This window comes from Rattus norvegicus, chromosome 20 (assembly GCF_036323735.1).
Source record: "Rattus norvegicus strain BN/NHsdMcwi chromosome 20, GRCr8, whole genome shotgun sequence".
Taxonomy (NCBI): domain Eukaryota; kingdom Metazoa; phylum Chordata; class Mammalia; order Rodentia; family Muridae; genus Rattus; species Rattus norvegicus.
This window is the reverse complement of record NC_086038.1, coordinates 29,858,076-29,880,816: the sequence shown is the minus strand read 5'-3', so window position 1 is coordinate 29,880,816 and position 22,741 is coordinate 29,858,076. Positions and strand designations below refer to the sequence as shown.

The 22,741-nt window shown below is 51.9% G+C and overlaps 1 protein-coding gene across 2 annotated transcripts in view; it reads left to right on the top strand.

Moving 5' to 3' along the window:
• Positions 1-3,083: 3,083 nt before the first annotated feature.
• Positions 3,084-22,741, top strand: part of Pald1 (phosphatase domain containing, paladin 1) — a 65,084-nt gene continuing 45,426 nt past the window's right edge. The window contains exon 1 of one of the 2 annotated variants that reach the window (XM_039098611.2): positions 3,084-3,355. The gene's annotated coding sequence lies outside the window, so the exon portion shown is untranslated. The remainder of the gene's footprint in view (positions 3,356-22,741) is intronic. The other variant, XM_039098612.2, reaches the window with a different exon arrangement.

Genomic DNA, 22,741 nt, shown 5'->3' with positions numbered 1-22,741 from the left:
CCTAATAGTGCCTCACCCTATGGGCCAAGCATTGAAGCACTCAAGTCTATGGGGGTCATACCTATTCAAACCACCACAGGGCTGTACTTTAGTAGTAGGGTCTTGCTACATAAGGCCCCAGGTTCTACCTCCAACACCAGCAAAAGAAAAAAAATGGCTTGAATTTAAACTTTGAACAGTTTGAACTCGGGGGTGGGTTGTGGTGTGAGTGCGAATCCTAGAGATTCTAAGCTGTAAGTTCTTGAAAGTTCCTATGGTCTAGGGGCTGTGCTCGGGTCCCACAGCCTGACAGGGTAGGCATGAGGCAGAATCCAAGGCAGACAGTTCTGGTTAGTGTACTAGAGAGTGACCCGAGGAGAGCTGGGCTTCTAAACTCAGCCAGAGAAGCCCTCTACCCTGGCAGGTTCAGGGCTGGGTCCCCAGTGCTCTGATGGCGGCTGTCACCAGTAAGCATTGGCACCCCTTACATCCTTTAGGTGGTCCGAGGAAGCAAGAACTGCTGGGGACTTGTGGGGACAGGGAGCCACCTCTCCAGGTGGTGTGGCACACAGTAGGACTCACCTAGGGGTGGGATCCTGAGGCAAAGCAATGGGCCTGGGAGGTCAATCCAGGAGCTGGAACCCTCCGGGTTGGGAGTTAATTCTTCCAGAGGTCACCAGGCTCGGGGGAAGCTGTTGACACCCGATCTGGAGTACTGTGACAGTCCTGAAGTCACCAAGAGCAAGGCCAGGCTGTCTGCATCCTCTGTGTCCTGTGACCCCAGACTTGCGGGGCATGATGGGAGCTGAGAGGAGCTGTGAGGCCTGCGTCTTATTCCTTGTCAAGTATCATCTTTGCTTTGGATTCAGTGCCTCTGCCTTCCGGACAGTCGTTTGTGCCTGTCAGAAAATAACTTGTGGCTTGAGTGTTCCCATGAGGGAGGCCGGGTTCCCACAGCTTCTGCTGAAGGACTGGATTTGAGAGGCCTCTCTCAAGAGCACTGAAGCCTGGCTAGGGCTGAGCAGTCCTGGGACCCCACAAGCGACACGGCCAAGATGTATTTGCAGCAACAGCAGCGGCTGCGGCTGGCTAACGCTGTACTGAGGTGGGGGTGCTCTCTTTGTTCTATATGCATTTTTATTTAGGTTCATGTATACACACATACACATGTAGACACACGTGTACACATGCACACACATGCTCTCACAGTACATGCACACACAGAGGCACAGACATGCATGCACACATACCCACACTCGCACTGGAACCTTAGACACACACACAATCCCTTCCTCAGATCCCTGCAGAGGAGAACCACAAGCCTTCACTGTGCAGACATGTTCAACACAAACACATCTGTACAGGGTACCCCATTCCTTAGGCCTGTGTAGGGTACTGAAGGTGTGGGATTGCATCCTGAACACTCTGTTTTCTCAGGTTTTGTTCTGTGACCCTTGGGTCCTTTCTCAGCTGGCACTGTAGAAACTTCTACAGCATTTGAGAGGGTCCAGTCTGGCTCAGCTAGAAAAGTCGCGTCTTGATCCTTGATTTCTACTGAGACAGGGTGTCTGCTCATGGTGCTCTTGGCTGCTCTGTGGCTTCTCTCCCCGTCTCAGAAACAAGCGGGGTGACTCTGGCCCTCAGGGCCTGACATTATTAGTTCTTGTGGCTTGCAGGACTTCCCTGTCCCAGCCCAAAGCCAGGACTGCAGAGCAGGGGCTTATGTGGGCCTGAGATGTGTATCCCTGAGATGTGTATGGGCCTGAGTCTCTGTATCCCTGTTCCTGAGGCCACTTCACTGGCTGTTGGCTAGCGTTAGAAGGAGTGTGATTACAGCTGTTCTTGTGGGCCACCACAGAGGGCTTCTCTGCTGGATTCAACAATGGCAGAGATGTTCGTGAAGAGTGCATCTTCTCTCACTGAAGATGGGCCAGGCATATGCTGGGGACCAGAGACAGGTCACACATGCTCTGACCCTCCAAGCTCTGTCCTTAGTCAGGGATCCCACAGTCAGGGATCTAGTTTCTTCTGAGCAGTGCATGTTTGTGTATGTACATGTTCTGGTTTGTGTATGTGTGCATTCTATATCATGTGTTTGCACGTGCCTGGCTATGCATGCTCTGAGTGAAACCTGTCCTCAGGCCTGCAGGGGACCCATTTGGAACTTGATTGGATGGGACATGGAGCTGTGACAAAGGAGTGAGGAGGACCACTGTGCCCAAGGATAGATCCTGACAACATGCCACACACTGTACTTGGGTCTCAGGTCCCTAGCTCAGTGACTCCTCAAACAAGCCTGCCCAGATCCTGGATCCAGAGCTCCTGAGAGCCCACCACTGGAGGTGTTGGGTAGGGGTAGTAGGGTCGCTCCTCTTTTTTAAAAAAATTTATTAAGATTTATTTATCATATATAAGTACACTGTAGCTGTCTTCAGACCCACTAGAAGAGGGAATCAGTGTGAGCTACCATGTGGTTGCTGGGAATTGACCTCTGGAAGAGCAGTCAATGCTTTTAACCGCTGAGCTATCTCTCCAGGATGGGCCGCTCTCCTTAAAAAGACAGAGAGTTGCAGCTTTCCTAGGCCAAACATCGAGCTGACCACCTGCTCTTTAAGGGGCTCATCCATGGACATCTACCTGGAGAGGCTGAAGTCCGGAGGCTGCAGACCGTCTCTACCTAAGCTCAAGTGGCACAGGAGAAATCAATCCTGTTTCTGGAGTCCAGATATTCCGCTGGATCTGCAGAAGCAGAAAAGGGAAGCCCGGGGCTACAGATTTACAGTGGCCCTGGAGTAGGGGAGGGGGTGTGGCGTTTTTCTCCAGCCAAGGAGGCTGGAAGTCCTCCTAGGGTATTTTCCAGAAGTAGCCTAGCAGACAAGGGAAGGGGAACTTGCTTCTCCCGCAGGTCCCTCTATCCACGAGTTTTCCTCCGGGCGCAGGGCGAGCGGACGCAGGAAGCTGGCCCGGAACCCGGCCCTCCGGGAGCCGCGACTGAGTTGGAGGGTGGGGGTGGGAGGGTTGTGTCTATCTGACCCTGGCCGGGTGAGTGTATCTTTAAGTCCGCGCCCCCTCCCGGTGGGCGGAGGCCGAAGCTGCGGTGGGCCGGACCGGGAACCGAGTAACCGCGCCCGCTCGGGCGTGGGGCGGGGGGAATCCGGACTCGGGGCGGGGCTCCGGGGGTGATCCTGGCCTCGGTGGCCGCGGGCTGGCCGGGTCTGCACCGTCTGGACACCGCGGGAGCTGCCTCCGCCCCCGGATGGGCTGGGAGAGTGGGCGGAGCCATTTGGAGCCCGCGCGAGTCGTGCCCGCAGCCCGCCTCGGCGCCGGCAGTCCCCGGCCGCAGAGCGCGACGCTCCCCTGGAGCTGCGGCTGCCAGGTAAGCACGCGTGGGCCGCGCCGAGGAAGGATCGGGGTCCCTTGGTCTTGGGAGGAGGCGTCTGAGCCACCCAGGCCTGCCCCAGGCCGGCGCCAGCACGCTCTCTCAAAGCCGGAGCTGCGCCCGGGTCGTGCGCAGGTCGATCCCGGACTCAGCTCCTGTACTCTGGCTTCCCTCGGAGTGGGGGACAACGTGGACTGGCGACACCCGCTCTTCATTGCCAGGCCTGAGAGCCCTCCTGGCCAGCTGGGCTTCCAAAGAAGTTAGGAAACATAGCTGGGTTGCGATCCCGGCATGGGGTCCCCAGACTTATCTGAGGGGCCCTTGAGGCCCAGGGGCGAGGGAGCAAACTCAGGGGCCTGGCAGGCACAGGCTTTGATTCGCCGCTCGGTTTGGTCTCATTTGAGGCGGGGTCTCCTTGGTGTGAGCGTGGGTGTGCATGCAGCCTGTGTACATTCATGTGACTGTGGATGTGCGGTGTCTGTGTCCATTTGTCCTCTTATCAAGCTTCAGAGGACCCCCCCCCCAAAAAAAAGACATAGACTTATTAGAAAAGGTAGTGTTCAGGGGACTGACTTCCAGTTTCTTGTCGTGGCTAGGATGCTCATGTTTTGGAAATCAGACCCAACAAAAGCCTGGTTGGGGCAAGCTTGAGGTATCTCTCCTTCCAGCTAGGGCCGGTCCTTGGCTGCCCACAACCAGTGTCAGAGCACCTGTGAGATGTGGGCTCGGGGCCATGCACAGACAGTGTGGGAAGTGGGAAGATTTGGAAAGGCTCTGTCCTCATGTGGCTCCGCCCTGCAAGGGAACACAAGAGAGAAACACTTGGGCCAGTTCTCTGATAGAGAGTTTGATACCAGCCCTGGGCTGGTAGCCGGAGAAGAAAATGCCAGGAGGCTCCTCATGGGAATTGCAAAACACCGGTGTGGCAAGGGTACTGACTGGGGTGACCTGAGACTTTACAGATAGCTGTGTTTCAACGTCCCGGTGCAGGCAACCCCACCCTCCTCATTAGCATTACTAATCCGGACCCCTTTGCATCTCGCGGAGTTGGGGGTGGGGTGGGCAACATGCGTAGGAGGGCTGGCTAGGACTTCCTGCTTCTGTGTGTCCACCCCACTCCCATATTTTGTTTGCTTTGGGGGTGAGGGGAGTCCAAACACCCATTTGTTTTCTCCGGTCAGATGGAGCACAGGTCTGGGGCTGCCGACGTTTGAACTAGCCTTACTGGAGGAAGCCTTACTTCCCTTTTGAAGAGCCTCCATCGTGGGGGCTGGAGGGGAGGGGTGGGAGGCACTGGCCAGACGCGGTTTCCTGTGAGGGCAGACAGGCCTGAGGTAGCCCACTTAGCTCCGGTCACTGGTGTTGGAGTGGACAGCGTGGGGCTACTCTGACCCTACTCTGAGGCTCTGTCGTATTGGGGACTCTGCTCCGTCTCTCTCTATTGTTCCCGATACTTTGGAGGAGTTGGGAGTGTATCTTCCGTCCAAGGTTTTGGGCACTGTTCTAGTGGGAGCTAACCAGGCACAGGAGGGAGCGCCATGTGGGTGGAGCATGAGCTCATATTCAGGTGGGCAGACACAGGGAAGAACTGAACGTATTTACCTGAGAACAGGCACAGAACCGGGTGGGCTGGCATCCCAGGAGGGTAGACATGTGAGGGGACAGGTGTTTGTGAGCCTGTGAAAGAGGACTAGAGCAGCCACAGACACTTATAGACAGGCTTGTGTTCCTGGCATTGCAGTTCGCTTGGGCGGCAGGTGTGTAAGTGGGCAGACAGGTGGACTCACAGAACAGACATGCATATAAACTGACACCGGGTCTCATGGTTCTCAAGTACTAGATAGCCGTGGAGCCAGTTGTGCCCCGCCTCTGGTGGGTGGGGCACAAATACTGGTTAGAGGCACCTGCCAGTCAAGGCTAGGGTCTGGATAGCTGTGGATGCTGAGACACAGTCCCAGGTGAATGTTGCTGTGGTTACCGCAGCTGAGCCAGACACCGTCTTGTTCAGCGTGGAGGGACAGGTACTCGGTATGGCTTCCTTCCTTCCTCATGTATCCCAGGCTAGCTTTGAACTTACTAGGTAGCCAAGGGATAGCCTTAGACTCCCGATGCTCCTGTCTCTACCTCCTGGGTACTAAGGTTACAAGCACGCTCCACCACACCCAGTTTATAGGGTACTGGGGATAGAACCCAGACCTCATGGATGTTGGCAAACACTCTACCAACAGTAGCCCCAGCCCCAATGTATTTCTAGTCCATGTTGGGGATGATTAAGAGGGTCCCAGAGAGCTCGGCGGTCTGTTTTAGTCTGAAGGCATGCAATCTCCTGCCCTCTCTGTTACTGGGCTGAGTGTCTGCCTGGGGCGCCAGCAGAAGCTTCTTCAGCCTTTGATGCCATCCTTTTGTGTCCCCAGGACTTCTGTGAACCCTCATGCCACTTTGTGCCACTGTGCGCACACTGCTCGGCTCTGAAGTTTCCTGCTGAACTTCCCTAAGCCCTTGAGCCTTAGGTACTTGTCTCTGTATACCAGCGGGAGGTATCTGGGATGAGAGCTATCTCCCTCTGGCGTGGACAGAGCAGAGTCTCCCACATTCTGGCTGTGCTCATGTCGCCTCTGCCCAGCCTGGCACCTTTGGAGCCAACCCTGACCCTGATACAGCTTGACACCAAATGCTCTTGTGACCTTCCACAGTCGTCACTGTAGCAGTTACCTCATTCTTAACCCCAGCTCCCTGGAGGGTTAAATGGAAGACAGTTCATATCAAGTTAGTGACTTTCCAACAGTCCGCAGGGCTGCGACCAGGACGGCCCGGAGTCTCTTTGGCAGCCAGGTGTTTGGCTGGGATCCTGGGCAAATCGGAACATGTAGACACCATACATCTCTTTGTTGGGAGTGACAGCCCCCTCTGTCCTCTCTCTCTCTGCCCGGAGCCCCTCCTTGTCCTGGGGTCCTCTGAAAGGGTCAGGAAGTGGCAGGCAGGGCGTGTGGAAGCTTGGGCTTTCTGCCTGCTGGGCCTCTGGGAGGGGAGCCAGTGGTTCGCTAAGAATAGCCCCAAATCATGGCTCTGGCCTCCCGGTGGGCAGCGCTGCCTCTCCCTGCCTCTCCCACAGCAAGGCATTTGGAGACAGGCTTTGCATATTTCCTGTGGCCAGCATGGCATGGGGATGGGCCTGGGACCTGGGAGCTAGCTGCAGGGTCTTGACTGCAGCTGGCTTGGCGACATTGTCCAGTCAGGCCTTTGTCTGGGACTTGGTAAAGAAAAAGTGAGCAGCATCCTTGTTGGAGGAGAGCTTCCCCCATGGCGTGTCCTGACCGCTCCACCCCTGTTCGGCTACTGTAGCAGACCCTCAGATCTGTATTCCTGTCCTAGCTCTGTGACCCTCCTTAACATCTCTGTGCCTTATTTTCCTATGTAACAGGGTAGGGAGAAGGATTCCCCTGTAAGAGTGTCCAAGAACGAAAGGCCAGTGTGTATGGAGATGGCTGGGGACTGTCTAGCTCACAGGATGTTCTAGGGAGACAGTGGGTGCCACAGCCATCTTTAGGATTTCATTCTAGTGATTGTGTTATGTTGAATGGGGACGAGGACCCAATGGCATTTTGATTTGGGTTCTTCTGTGCGGGTTCCATCCAAAGCACAGAGGCTGCAGCAGTCAGATATGTGGCTCAGTTGGTAAAGTTGGGTCTCATGCAAGCACATGCGTGAGTTCCATCACTAAAACCCACCAAAGAGGGGCTGGAGAGATGGCTCAGCGGTTAAGAGCACTGACTGCTCTTCCAAAGGTCCTGAGTTCAATTCCCAGCAACCACATGGTGGCTCACAACCATCTGTAATGAGATCTGGGGTCATCTTCTGGCCTTCAGGCACATATGCAGACAGAAAGCTGTATGATGTATACATAATAAATAAATAAGTTAAAAAAAAACCCACCAAAGAGCTGACACAGTCTTGCGTAGTGCTGGGGAGAAGGAGCCGAGAATTCTGAGGCTCCCTGGTCAGAATGAGAACCAGGTTTAGCGAGACACAGTCTCCCAAAAAAAAAACACAAATAGGAAGTGATTCAGGAAGACACTGGTGTCAACCTCCAGCCTCCACGCCTGGCCATGCATGTATATACACTCACGTGCACACACACCGATGTGCACACACATCAGATAGGAAGCAAGCAAGACACAACCATGAATTACGCTGCACTCCCCCGTGTGCTGCCTGGGGTTGGAGCTGGAGGACTTAAGTAGGCTTGGCAAAGGTTAGGTGATTTATCCCAGCACAGGGGCTGGTGGGGCAGAGGTGGGGTAGCCCCAGATCTTTATATGTTTCCTGTGGACTTTTCTGTGGCACAAGCGTCCAGTCTGGCCTGGAGCTAGGGCAACTCTGCAGCAGACATGTGGTGTCTGGGCTCCCTGTGTGCCTGTGGCCTTTGGGAACTGGGTAGGCCACTGGAGAGACTCTGGGCTTCCAGCAGTTCCTAAAGAAGAGAGGACTGGGGAATGGATGGCCTGGAGTCTTGGAGAAATGGGTCTCTAGAGGCAGAATGGTGAGTGTCCTGAAGTGGCCTGCGACTCGTGTTCTGTTCACCCCGCCCCCCCACCTGCCTCCGCTTCCCTTCCTCAGTAGAGGACAGGGACACCGGGTGTTTTGGAAGATTCTCTTTGGAAAGCGCCGAGGGGAATTTCCTCTATTTTTCCTTTCCCTGGACTTAGAGTCTCCGCTCCCCCACAACTGAGTTAACTCAGTTCTGCTGGTCACTAAGTAGCTCTTAAATTAACACTCGTAGTAGCAGAGCCCTTGGACCGTTCTGCCTCCTTCCCAGGGTTGGTCCCCCACCAGTGCCTTGCTCTGGTGGTGGGACCTGGAAGACCTTCAAACCAGCCATGGTTGGGCTATACGGGCTAGCCTTGGCTTGCTCTGCCTTCCAGGTTCTGTGCCTGTCCTGGTACCCATGGGGTCGGGAGCAGGGGCTCCTGGGTCTTTGCAACTTCCTGTGTGTGTGGCTCAGCCTGACTCCCCCACGGCTTGTCAGTAAACAAGCATCCATGGCAGAGGGCTATCTCGGGACATCAGTTCCTGGGCTGTAGAGAAGTGTAAATCAGACCTCGCCTCGGTGGGCTCTGATGGGCTTCAGCTTGGGTGTGGTCTGGTTGTTTGCCACCTGCACTGTAGAATGAGTGAATCGTTTTTCTCTGCCGGCCAGCACACATACACGCACACACGCATGTGTCACTGTACAGGGGCACGCATGTCGAGTTCAGGAAGTAACCTCGGATGCTGTTCTTGGGGTGTTCTTCCCCAGGCTGCACCCACCTTGGTATTTCTGTTGTTTTTGTTTTTCGAGACAGTGTTTCAGCTGTGGCTGTCTTGGACTCCCTTTGTAGACCACACTGACCTCAAACTCACAGAGATCCACCTGCCTCTGTCTCTCTAGTGCTGGGATTAAAGGCATGCATGGAGTTTCCCAAGACAGGTGACTGGTCAGTGAGCCCCAGGAATCTAGGGGTAAACACCACACACCACCAAGCTCCGCTTTTTACCTGGCTTCTGAGGCTCCAACTCAGTTCCCGTGCTTGTAAGGAAAGAGCTTTACTGGTGAGCTCTCTCTCTCTGTTCTTGCCTTTTGTGTTTATATCTGTAGTCTCCACCCCGCTCACATCACATCGAGTGTGTGCGTGTGCGTGTGCGAGAGAGAGAGAGAGACAGAGACAGAGACAGAGACAGAGACAGAGAGAATGAGAATCAGAGGAAAACCATGGGTGTTGTTGGTCTTTGGATTCTGCTCTGTTTGAGGCAGGGTCTCTTTGTTGAGTAGCAGGTGCCCTCCTCTCAGGAGGGCTGGAATTACAGATACACATTGCTCTGTCTGGCTTTTGCGTGGTTCTGGGGATTCAAACTCAGGCCCTCATGCCTACGGGCCAACCACTTTACCATTTGAGCTATCCCTCTAGCCTCTGTTTCGTCTGTTTGTTTTTGTCTTGTTCATTTGTTTTTGTTTTGTTTGTTTGTTTGTGTTTTTGAGGCAGAGTCTCACTTACTAGTTCCAGCTTGGAACTCAATAGCTGCCCAGACTGACTGTTCCTGCCTGGGCAATCCTCCTGTCTCATTCTTCCAAGTCCTGGGATTATAGGCATTTGCTACCATGCCAGCCAAGTGTGTGTGTGTGTGTGTGTGTGTGTGTGTGTGTGTGTGTGTATGTATGTTTGTGTGTATGTGTGTGTATGTATGTGTGGTGTGTGTGTGTATGTGTGTATGTGTGTGTATGTGTGTATGTGTTTGTATGTGTGTATGTGTATGTGTGTATGTTTATGTGTATGTATATGTTTGTGTGTATGTGTGTGTATGTGTGTGTGTATGTGTGTATGTGTTTGTATGTGTGTATGTGTATCTGTGTATGTTTATGTGTATGTATATGTTTGTGTGTATGTGTGTATGTATATATGTGTGTATGTGTGTATGTTTATGTGTATGTATATGTTTGTATGCTTGTGTGTATGTATTGTGTGTATGTTTGTATATATGTGTGTATGTGTGTATGTTTATGTGTATGTATATGTTTGTATGCTTGTGTGTATGTATTGTGTGTATGTGTGTATGTTTGTGTATATATGTGTGTGTATATGTGTGTGTATGTGTGTATGTTTGTGTGTGTATATATGTGTGTGTGTGTGTATGTGTGTGTGTTATTATTATTTTTTGGTGATAATCGAGATGGCACAGGGGTAAAGGTGCTTGTTTCAAGCCTGACTGAGCATTAGAATATTAGAATAGGGATTGGGGATTTAGCTCAGCGGTAGAGTGCTTGCCTAGCGAGCGCAAGGCCCTGGGTTCGGTCCCCAGCTCCGAAAAAAAGAAAAAAAAAGAATATTAGAATAGAAGCCTGTAAACACTGCTTGGTGGTGAACCCTGCCTGCCCTTTGTCTGTGAAGTATTACTAGAAGGAATACAGCTCTGCAGAGGGCAACTAGTTGGGTATACGGAAGAGCCTTGTGGTCTGCAAGGAGGAAGAGCAGGTGTGGGGTCTGTGAGGAGGAGGAGGAGGAGCAGGTGTGGGGTCTGTGGGGAGGAGGAGCAGGTGTGAGGTCTGTGGGGAGGAGGAGCAGCTGTGGGGTCTGTGGGGAGGAGGAGCAGCTGTGGGGTCTGTGGGGAGGAGGAGCAGGTGTGGGATCTGTGGGGAGGAGGAGCAGGTGTGGGGTCTGCAGGGAGGAGGAGCAGGTGCGGGAGGTTTTCTGGAAACCCCAGAAACTGCTTAGCCAGCTCTTCTAGGAGTGCTTGGTTGGGGCATCCACAGTGCAGGAATGCTCTCTGGCATGTGTGTGGGTGGAGGGCTGGGCCTGCCTGCACCTCTGTAGGAAGGGGCCCTGCTGGCATAGATGTCACTACCAAATCTCTGACAGTCAGTTCTGGGCACTCGGAAGCTCAATGGTCTCTTCCTCCATGATGATATCTTACATAGTAAACACAGCCCTTGCCCTTCCGACTGTGCATGCTTCTCCTAATTTAATAATTCAGTTTAGTGTCTTTTTTTTTTTTTCTTTTCTTTTCTTTTTTTCGGAGCTGGGGACCGAACCCAGCAGTTTAGTGTCTTAATGCTATCGGGTGAAGTACTTTTCAACCCTGATTGGGGGTTTGGAATGACCGTCCAGGTACCGCCACCTGCTTAATCACTGCCTGCTTATATGGGGTTGACTTGTAATTTAGGGACACCAAATGGGAATGGGAGGGAACTGTCACTGAGGAACCCACAGCCTGGCCCTGCTTAACCTACAGTTTTGAGATAGAACCCTTCCTTCCCTCCCTTCTTCCCTTCCTCCTCTGTCTGCCTGTCTGCCTGCCTGCCTGCCTTCCTTCCTTCCTTCCTTCCTTCCCTCCTTCCTTCCTTCCTTCCTTTGTTTCCATAAGCTCAGGCTGGCCCAAAACTTACTGTGACCCTCCTATCTCCAAGTGCTGAGATCCTAGGCATGTGCTGCCACACCGGGCCTGAGGCTGATTCACACAGTTCAGCAGCTTCTGTTTAATATTCCCAGATGGCGTACCTGTCACCGGGGTCTAATCATGTAGCATTTTCATGAACCCTCAAAGACACCCTGTACTATTAATAGTGTCTACAGCCCGGTCCATGAGTCCATTCTCCGTCTTTATAGATCTCCTGATTGTGGACACTTCGTATATCAGCAGACATACCATCTGTGTGTTTTTGTAGATTGATACCCCGTCCCCCCTCAGGACAGAGTCAGGGGCTAGAGAGATGGCTCAGCGGTTAAGATCAAATCCCAGCAACCACTGGTAGCTCACAACCATCTGTAATGGGATCTGATGCCCTCTTCTGGTGTGTCTGAAGACAGCGACAGTGCACTCATTTAAATATAATAATACATAAATCTCTTTAAAAAAGACAGTGTGTATATCAGGCTGGCTTTGGTTTAGTATGTAGCGGAGGGTGACTCCTTATTCTCCAGCCTCAACCTTTCAGGAGCTGGGCTTACAGGCCAGGACCACCTTGTTCAGTTTATGCTGCCCCGGAGACCAACCCGGGGCTTCATGTCTGCAAAGTAAACATTCTACCGACCGAGCTCCAGCAGCCCAGCCCCAGATTTCCTTTCAAAGAGAGAGAAGAGCACTTGCTGGTTAGCGTTACTCATATTAAAGTGTAACTTACTCATGCATAATAAATCTAAACACTTCAGAATCCAGGCCTTTCTTAACCAGGAGGCACACATGAGAAGCTTTGAGTAGGGCTGGTTGGTAGAGCACTTGCATGCACCAAGCCTTGGGTTCCATCCCAAGCACACATCTAAGAAAGCAGGACTCCAAAGGAAGCCAGCCGTGGGCAGCGAGCCCTGATGCTGTGGTGTAGTAGGGTCAGTCCCAGAGGTTCCCCATGCTGGGCGGAGGCAGAGCCCTGGGGTCCTGGCCTCTCCAGCTACACTGCTTCTACCTATACCGTGGGCAGATGGTGTATATCAGTGGCTTGGGGCTGGGTGTATGGATGTGGTATCCAGACCTCCCAGTTAAGCCCGGTTGCCTGTGAGTGAGTCCGCATGTCTGTCTCAGTAGGTCACCCTTGCCTCCTGGCAGGCTGCTTTGTTGGCTTGCCGATAAGGGCAGAAGAAAGGCGCTATTGAAGTTGTGTGTAGTGGCTCTTCAGCCTACTTCTTGTGGGAGTCAGGACTTGGCACGGCAGCAATGGGCTTAGCCCAGGACATACAGATGTTCTCCGCCCCACCGTGGTCCAGTCTGTTTGGAAACTCGACCTTCCCAGTCAGGCACAGCCATGCTCCTGTGGGGGTGTGGTGGCTTAGTTCTCCCTCCTCACTTGGAGCCACAGTCTTCCTTTGTGCTGCGTGCGATGCTGTGGCCTTCCTGGGAAAGGAATTGAGCTGTAAACGTGGGAACAAACCCCAGCCCAGATTCCACATCAGTACAAAGTGGTCTTTTTTTTTTTTTTAAAGATTTAGTTATTTATTGTATATAAATAAGTACACTGTAGCTTCAAAAGAGGGCATCAGATCTCATTACAGACGGTTGTGAGCCACCATGTGGTTGCTAGGATTTGAACTCAGGACCTCTGGAAGAGCAGTCAGTGCTCTTAACCACTGAGCCATCCCTCCAGGGCCTCCCTCTCCTCCCCCCACTTTTTAATGTTTATGAGGGTTTACTATGCACCATGTGAGTTTCTGGAGCTCATCAAGGTCAGAAAGGGCACTGGATCCATGGAACTGTAGGTACAGAAGGTTACGAGCTGCCATGTGAGTGCTGGAAATCAAATCTGAGTCCTCTGAAAGAGTAGCCACAAACTGCGTCCCTGTGTTCCTGGGGTGGACGAGTGCCTTGTGTCTAACCTGTGGACGTTGGGATAAAGGTATCTTCTGCCTTCTAAGGACCAGAAGTGCTCACCTCTCTGTTCTCTCTGTCTGTCTGCCTAGTACCTCAGGCTGGACTCAGACTTACTCTGTAGCAGAGGCTGGCCTTGGATTCCTGATGCTCCTCCTGTCTCTAGCTGCCCAGTTCTGGATGTTACGTGGTGGTAAGAAATGACCGAAGGTTTTGTGCAGGCTAGGCAAACAGTATGCCAACTGTGCCATATCCCCAACCCTGCTGGAACAACCTCATTTTCTTGTCTATTCTTTTTTTTTTCTTTTTTTCGGAACTGGGGACTGAACCCAGGGCCTTGAGTTTGCTAGGCAAGCGCTCTACCACCGAGCTAAATCCCTAACCCCTCAACCTCATTTTCTTTACCGGAAACTCTGTGCCAACCAGACACCCTCTCTTCAGTCCCTGGAAGCCACTGTCCAGCTTCCTGGCTCTGTGATGAACTGCTTTGGGAACGACAGGGGGATGACAAGACGTAGAGCCACACAGTGCCCCTCCTCATGTTTCTGGTTTACTCAAACACCACAGTGTCCAAAGGGTGACATGTGGCAGCACCTGCCAGAATTTCCTTCTTTTCTGGGCCATAATTGTTCTCCTTGTTTTGTTTGTGAGAGAGTCTTGTTACGTAGTTCAGGCTGGCCTTGAACCAAGGACCCTCCTGTCTCCGCTGCCATGGAACTATTCTTTTAATTTTTATTTTATTTATTTATTTTTTTTGGTTCTTTTTTTCGGAGCTGGGGACGGAACCCAGGGCCTTGCGCTTCCTAGGCAAGCGCTCTACCACTGAGCTAAATCCCCAACCCCCTCAAACCCGGGTCTTAACTGCTGAGCCATGTCTCCAGCCCACGTTTCACATTTGAGTCTTTTTTTTTTTTTAAATTAATTTTTATTTACATGAGTACATTGTAGCTGTCTTCAGACACACCAGAAGAGGGCATCAGATCTCATTACAGATGGTTGTGAGCCACCATGTGGTTGCTGGAAATTGAACTCAGGACCTCTGGAAGAGCAGTCAGTGCTCTAACCACTGAGCCATCTCTGCAGCTCCACATTTGAGTCTTGAGTGAGGAGCCAGTACCAGGGAAGAGGGTGACAGCTGCCGTTACTTCCTTCCCTGTGTGCCACCCCTTCCCTGTATGCACTCTCCTGCCAGTGTCACCCAACAGGAGAGAGCCTGGTCAGAGAAGTTCATAACGCAGCCGTGGTCACACCACTGAGCACGGTTGGCCAATGGACCACATAGTTACTGACCCCAAAGCAAGCTTTTAGGTTCCTGCCTGGAGTCCTTTTTGTCACCTCTGCCATCTGTACATGGATCCTTTGGGGACCCAGGCCTGTCTTTCCAGGCCCAGGTACCCCTACTCATGCAGCTGCTGTGGAAATCCCTTCTATGCAGCCGCCTCAGCTCCAGGCAGGGGCCTGCAGGCAGACGGTCCTCAGAGCCCCCCAGCTAGCAGGGAAGCCCAGCCCAGAATGGCTGTAACGCAGGATGTCCCTCTTGGCAGGACTTTCCCTGAACAAACAGTGCCAAGAGCTTCAGGATGGTGAGGACAGATAAACAGGAAGAGGAGAAGAAACCAAATCGCCATCTTCCCATGTTGCCTGGCGCCCCTCCCTGCTGATCTCTTGGCCCAGAGTTAGGAAGGGCAGAGAGAGGCCCTGGGGAGTGGGCTTAGCCTATCAGCTGGGTATCGGTATACCTTGGAATCCTGAAGAAATAGGCTCTTACCAGTCAAAGGATGAGCCTGCCGGCAAGGGTGAGAGGAAGCAGGCAAAATGCCCACGTTTCCTTCTTTATGTCCTGTTATGCAGGCCGCCACTAGAGCGGTGGCCCAGATAGAGGGTGGAATGATCTAGTCAAGAAAACCCTCAGAGGGGTTGGGGATTTAGCTCAGTGGTAGAGCGCTTGCCTAGGAAGCGCAAGGCCCTGGGTTCGGTCCCCAGCTCCGAAAAATAGAACCAAAAAAAAAAAAAAAAAAAAAAGAAAACCCTCAGAGATGTGCCCAGCTGCTGGGGTCTTAGCGAATTCCAGGTGTAGTTAAGTTAACAGCCTGAGATAACCATCCCTGTGCATGGCTGCTTTGCCTGAATGTGTGTCTGTTGGCGGGGGTGGGCGGCCAGAAGAGAACGTGAGATCCCCTGGGACTGGAGTTACAGACTTGAGCTGATATGTGGGTGCTGGGAATCGAATCCTGGTCCCCTGGAAGAGCTGTCAGTGCTCTTAACCTCGGAGCAATCTGTCTAACCCCAGGTAGCATTATTTTTGTCTGAGAGACTCTGACCCAGAAGCACAGAGTGCTTTGGTCCAGGCTGCTAGGTGCTGATGCTGGAGTCTAGGTGCCAGACCTAGCCTAGGCTGCCGTTGCTATGGGAGTTCCTTTCTCTTTTCTTAGAGCTGATGGGGTAGGATCATGAGGGGTCAAGCCTCAGGCTCTCCATTCCAGGGAAATTTCGAATCCTTGTGAGGGCGCCTTTCCACATGCTTCCTTTGCTAACTTAGGCTGTGGCCATGCTTCCATGACACCTCACGTACAGAGTGACAGCTGACATCTTGGGTACAGAGCCCAAGGTACTTGGGGTCCCCATCCAACACCTTCTATTCTAGTCCCAGGTACCATGTGATTCCTGGGAGGTTCTAGACAATGCTGAACGTACGTGTGTGTGTGTGTGTGTGTGTGTGTGTGTGTGTGTGTGTGTGTGTGTGTGTGTGTGGTCTCCTTGGAAACAATATTTCTTTTCAGGCTCAGTTCTCTTGCCTTCTTCAGAAGCCTTCCCTGATGGGTAGTTAACATCTCCTGCAGCTCAGGGTAGCAGGAGACATGCTGGAGTCTTTGGCCCTTCTGAGCCTCTGTTTCCTCATCTGTGAATTGGGATGATTAGGTGTCAGGGAGAGGAGAAAGCCTGAACTTTCTTCCTCCAGCTTGTGTGGAGCTGGCCGGGACTTGGAGAAACTTGGCTTTCTCAGGGTTAAGTCCCTTCCGTACCAGAGACGGAAGCAAAGAGGACAGAGTGTGAAATGAAATCACTTCCCTGCCCAGGGGGCTGCCCTGTGCCTGGCTTTTGCAGTAAACCCTATTTCCTCCTCTGTTTCCATGTGTCCGCACACTCCCAGCTCCCATGACCCCATGGGTCACTAGCAGGTGGGGGCTCCCGATGGAATGCTGGCCCGTCTTTCATCCGGCGAGTTCACTTCCTTTCTGAATAAGCCGTCCACCTTTCCTGCCTGGAATTCCATCAGTGGGGTCCAAGAAGCTGTGTAACTGAGGTCCAGGCCAGTGGTGTGAGGTGAGGAAGCTTCATGGCTGCCGTGTGTCTAGTTTCTTCTGAGAAGCCCGGGCTGCCTTTGTGAACGAGAGTACTGACCTGGACGGGGCAGCGCAGAATGACCCCATTTAACCCTCATTACCCTGCAGGAAATGGGGTGCAGAGAAGTCAGGGCATGGCCAGGCCTCTGGAGCAGGACAGCGCTGGCAGGGAACCCAAATCTTGCTGACTTTCAAGGTCCTGGTTTTTCCTACAGGAAGGTGTTTATGAGCCTGTCCATGGGGTTCAAGGGCGGACCCGCTTCTGGGGGAGGTACCAGCATGTCCTTGGGTATAAAGTTGATAGTGAATTGTGGCTTCTTGTCCCCATGGCCTTACTGGATATGTGGTAGGAGAAATGGAAAAAGTAAGAAAATAAATGAAACAAAACAGAAACGCCGGGGCAGACTTTGCGTTTGAATACATGACGTCAAGTGTTCATTCCCAAGCACCACAAACCCAAACCAAACCAATTCAGCCAACCAAGTAACCCTCAAGAAAAGTCAGACATGATAAGAAGTATTTGGAAAGACGAGAAAACCACCTGGGTATCCCCGCCCCCAGATACTGCGCTCACCACGAGCGAGCATTTGCGAACTGTTTCCTCGCAGACGTGTGCTGTGTGTGTGCTCAGCTGGAGTGGCATTGTTTCAGTTTTCCAAGGCCTTTTTATGTCTGGCCCAGGGGAAGTTGGCCGGGTGTCCATTTCTGGTTTTGCATTCAGTGGGCTGTGATCTGCTGTTTGGTTCAAGTGTGTGGAGAAGGCCCATCGACCCATCAATTCCTGGGTGGAATGAGATGTGTTAGTCCACTGGGGATACTTTTCTTTGATACTAGGATATCACCAGCAGTTGATTCTATTTATTTATTTTAGATCGGGTCTCACTGTGTAGCACTGGTCGCCTGGATACGTAGACCAGCCTACATCGGCTGGAAGTCACAAGCAAGCTATGGCGTGGGCCCAGAGGTTAGAGGGTGAATTTTTGGACTTGGTTCTTTCTACCTTCTGGGTCCTGGGAACCGAACTTAGTTATCAGGTTTGGTGTCAGGTGCCTTTACCCCATGAGACCTTTCGTTGGCCCAGGAGCAGATTTTAGAAGCGAGCAGAGTGTTTGGAAACATTAGTGACCTTTCTTTGTTACTTTTTTTTTTTTTTTTTGGTTCTTTTTTTCAGAGCTGGGGACCGAACCCAGGGCCTTGCGCTTCCTAGGCAAGCGCTCTACCACTGAGCTAAATCCCCAACCCCTCTTTGTTACATTTTGAATGGCCTTTCTGTGAGTGACTTTGTAATATCAGGTGCAGGCCATTGGGGAAATCCTGGCTTTTACTAGGCAAGAAGAGCCCCTAGAAGAGAAGAACCACCCCCAGTCAGGGTTCCTCTGTTGCTTCAAACAAGAGACAGCCACCTGCTGGGATTAAAGGTCAACACTATCACATCTGGCAGATCTTGTAGCCCAGGCTGGCCTTGAATTCCCTGTGTAACCAAGAATGGCCTTGAACTTCTGATCCTCCTGGCCCCACGTTGCAAGTTCCAGACCTGTAACTTGTACCACCGTACACGATTTTCCTGGCACTGGGGATTGAACCCGGGACCTTGTGCATGCTAGGCGAGCGCACTACTGACTGAGCTAGATCCTCGCCTTTTGTATTACTGTTACTGTTGCACTTATCACTTAGATAGTCTTTATGCCTTGAGATTTTGGACCCAAAAAGCCAGTTTGACTGTGACTCCTAACCAGCCTGGTACAGCGTTCCTTCAGACCCCTCTCACACTGGGGTGGGTGGCTGAACTGGGTCGGCACAGATCCCGAAAAGCTGCAGTTCTGGGTAATTTCAGTGCCTCACTGAGGACACTCGTAGATGACTCAGGTGTGTTTTTGTCCCAGTGAGATCATGTCTACGGGGAACACAGGCTAGCCCACGTGGGACACTGCCTCACCACCTGCCATGGCTGTGACATTTTTCCCACCCTGGCTTTTGTACCACAATATACCATTCCAAAAGCATCGTGCGGTCACACGTGTCTCCGACTAGGTGACCTGGGATGAAGATGCTGGAGACCTGGGACCTTGAGCGGCAGTGCCTACAGAACTGCAGTGCTGCGGTAGCTGCAGGCCTCTGCTCAGTGTCTGTGCTATGTCGGGGACTGCAGCACATCACCTGGTCCTTTTTCTCCGCCCTTCAAGTTTACCAGTGTCCATCTCAGTACCAGTGCAGATGTTTCTTGCCTGTGCGGTGTGTCTGTGTGGAAGTCAGAGGTCAGCACTAGGTGACTGTCTTTCTCAACTGTTCTCATGGATTGAGGGCAGTCTGGCTGGCTAGCAAGCCTCAGGGATCTGTGTCTCAGTTTGTGTCCCTGGTGCCAGGATAAAAAGTGCACAGGGTTTTTTATGTGGATGCTGGGCATTGAACTCAGGTCCTCTTTTTTTTTTTTTTAAAGATTTATTTTATTTATTTCATGTATAAGAGTACACTGTCGCTCTCTTCAGACACACTAGAAGAGGACATCAGACACCATTATAGATGGTTGTGAGCCACCATGTGGTTGCTGGGAATTGAACTCAGGACCTCTGGAAGAGCAGTCAGTGCTCTTAACCACTGAGCCATCTCTCCAGTCCCAGGTCCTCTTGAGTGTTGACCCTTGAGCTGTCTCCCCAACTCATCTGTCTTATCTCGTCTCCAGCCCACCCAGCTAGACCACATTATGCTGTCTGGTGTTAAAATTTTGTTATTTGGTTACTTGGGGTGATGCAAAAATGTAATCTCAGCTTGTAGGAGGTGGAGGCAGGAAGATTGGGAGGCTAAGCCCATCTTTGGGTACATAGTATGTTCAAGGATAGCCTGGGCTACACAAGACCTTGTCTTTAAGACAAAACAGATCAGAACAAAACAAACAAACAAAAAGCCCAAAACAAAACCAGGGGCTGGAGAGATGGCTCAGTGGTTAAGAGCACTGACTGCTCTTCCAGAGGTCCTGAGTTCAATTCCCAGCAACCACATGGTGGCTCACAACCATCTGTAGTGGGATCTGATGCCCTCTTCTTGCATGCAGGTGTACATGCAGATAGAGGCTCATTTACATAAAATGAGTAAATGAATCTTAAAAACCAGTCAGGTCAGAGGAGATGATCAGCAGGTAATTAAAAGGTTTGCCATTGTAGATGTGAGGTGAGGATTTTGAGTCCCTGGCACCATTGCACCATTGTTGGGTGGCCAGACTGGCTTTTTGGAAAACAGAGTTATGGAGTCCCTGGGAAAAAATGTTGACTAAGTAGACTGGTCAAATCAAGAGCTCTGGGTTCAACTGACAGATCCTGAGCCAATGAATACACTGGAAGGTAATTGAGGAAAATAACTGATGTCAGTCAGTGTCTGCTTCAGGTCCCTGGATACACACACACACACACACACACACACACACACACACACACACACACACACACACACACCGGAAAGATAGACACATCAGAAAAGGACATCAGATCCCATTACAGATGGTTGTGAGCCACCATGTGGTTGCTGGGAATTGAACTCAGGACCTCTGGAAGAGCAGTCAGTGCTCTTAACCGATGAGCCATCTCTCCAGCCCTTGATTGAGCTTTCAAATCCTATTGAGGGCCTCCAACATCTCTGTTGGGTATTGGATGGGGTGTGCAGGTGGAGTGGAGTTTGGGACTTGGCCATTTTTCTGGTCCCTCTGTGTGAGAGAGGGAGAGAGAGAAAGGAGAGGAGAAGAGAAGAGAAGAGAGGGAGGGGGAGGGGGAGGGGGAGGGGGCATGGCTCAGGAGAAGCCTGAGGGTCTCGGGCAAGCTGCTGGGACCCACCCATGGCTGGGGTGTGGTCTCAGAGGGAACACCTATCCCTCTTCTGTCCAGTCTCTGGACTCTGTGATCCTTCCTTTTCTGTGTGGGATCCAGGACTGAGCACACCTCTGCTTGTCCTTCCGTGGATAGTTACTCGAGGTGGGCCTCTAGTATAGGGACTGTGTTTCCCACCCCAGGCTAAAATCGTCTGGTGTTGTCCTGTTAATTCTCACGAGAGGCTCATATGAATCCAACCTTCTGTTCTGTAAAACGTTTTTCCAGCATTGTTCATTTAAGTGACCCCTTTGTGCCAAGCTCTGGTCAGGCCCTGGGATGTATCTGAAGGTCAACTAGCCCTACCCTCTGTCTACAGAGATTTGGGGGACTTTCTTGGGGAGGGCCGTAATCTTCCCTTGGTCTGGATTGGGATAGTGAGGAAGGAGCTGAGCAGGAAGCTGTGGAATGAGTGAAAGCAGGACTAAGAGTGAGGCAGGTTGGTGAGAGGCCCGAGCCTTCCAGACTACCTAGGCCTGCCAGCCGAGAGGCTGCCCACCAGTGACTAGAATTTCCAAGATTCCACTCTGGCTTTGTAGTGAGATGCTCTTCCTCTCCGTATTTCTGTTATCGATGATCCACAAAGGCGCATTGATGTTGCTGTTCCTGGGACAGTGAAGAGCGCAGTGCATTGTGGGTTCTGGGAATCATAGTCTGGAGGAGGCAGCTGGACCGGCTCCGGGACGTTCTTTTTTCTTTTTCTTTTTCTTTTTTTTCCGGAGCTGGGGACCGAACCCAGGGCCTTGTGCTTGCTAGGCAAGCGCTCTACCACTGAGCTAAATCCCCAACGGGAAGTTCTTCCTTGAGTCTCTCCCAAGTCCTTTCGATGGGGATCTGTTCTTATGACATGCCAGAAAGAGATGTGCATCTCATATCAGGGCCTTCCCTGGTCCTGGGCAAGCCAGCAGATAAGCAGAGAGGTGCAAGGGACAGGTGAGACTCTTGGTCCCATCCCAATGCCCACTGTCTGTGAATGCGGGCTGGTCTCTCGTCACCACCAGGCCTCAGTTTCCTCTTCTGTAAACAGACTAGAGTGGAATCTCTAAAGCACCTTTGGCTTCAATTCTAAGGTACATGTTGGTGTCTGGGGGTGGGGTTAGGGGAGTCTAACTCTGCTGAGGGGGCTCGACACACGTGTGTGTTTGTGCCTCTGTTAGGCATTGAGGGGCAAGGCCTGGAGAGGAAGGGTTCAAATCAAGCCCTTGCTCTAGGTATAGACCTGTAGGTATAGACCTGAAAGTGTGTATACATGTGTACACACATGTGCGAGCATGTATACACAAGTGTGAGTATGTGTACGCACGTGTGAGCAAATGTATATGCATGTGTTGTGTGCAGATGTGTGTGTGTGTGTGTGTGTGTGGACTAGAGTCAAATGTGTGTGTGTGTGTGTGTGTGTGTGTATGTGTGTGTGTGTGTGTGAGAGAGAGAGAGAGAGAGGGAGAGAGACAGAGCGAGAGAGATACAGAGAGAGAGATGGGGTGGGGAGGGAGGGACTGAACCATCTTCTCAACACTCCCTCCCCAGCCTTAAAGTTTAATGACTCCACTCCAGCCCCTTGGTCCCCCAGCAGGGGAACCCTGGAGCGTGGTGACTTCCCTGTATTTGTTCTGAAGCTGGGGCAGATGTTTCCTGCAGCTGGCCACTCACTCAGCCACTGTCCTCAAGATGGATCAGCCTATTTTTAGCTCCATTGTTAATGCCTGGGCATCTGCTTCCAGGAGCATGTGGGAGGCTGTGGCCCTGGGAAGGACACGCCCCCAGCCCGACTTGTTCTCTGCCTCCTGGCAGGACAAAGTTTAGGCTTCTCTGTGTCCTGTGAGAAGCTAAATGGCTTTTCAGAAGGGGAACTCTGCACCTCAGTTGTTCTACCCACTGAATGGGACAATAGCCCTCTTCTTCATAGGACTCTGGAGGGGCAAGAAATATGAAATTCACCCATGTCGTTCTGAAACTACATGAATCAGGGGTTCGAATCTGTGGCTGCTGTACTGATAAACAACGAATTGGCTGGGTGGGGGTTGGCTTGGGGGCTTGTTATAGGTACTGGAGTGTGGGCTGAAAGTGGCAAGGCCTTTTTCCCACTGGTGGAAGGAGAGAACCAGTCCCCACAAATTATCTTCTGACCTCCACATGAGCACCATGGCAGGAAAGGTTTTCCCCTCCCCCCAAACACACACACACACACACACACACACACACACACACACACACACACAAATAAATTTTAAAGAAATTTAGTTGGGTGTGATGACACACACTTTTGATTCCAGGTAGAGGTGGGCACAGAGCTTTGTGAGTTCAAGGCCAGCCTTGTCTGCATAGAAATTTACAGGTGAGCCGGGCAGTGGTGGCAC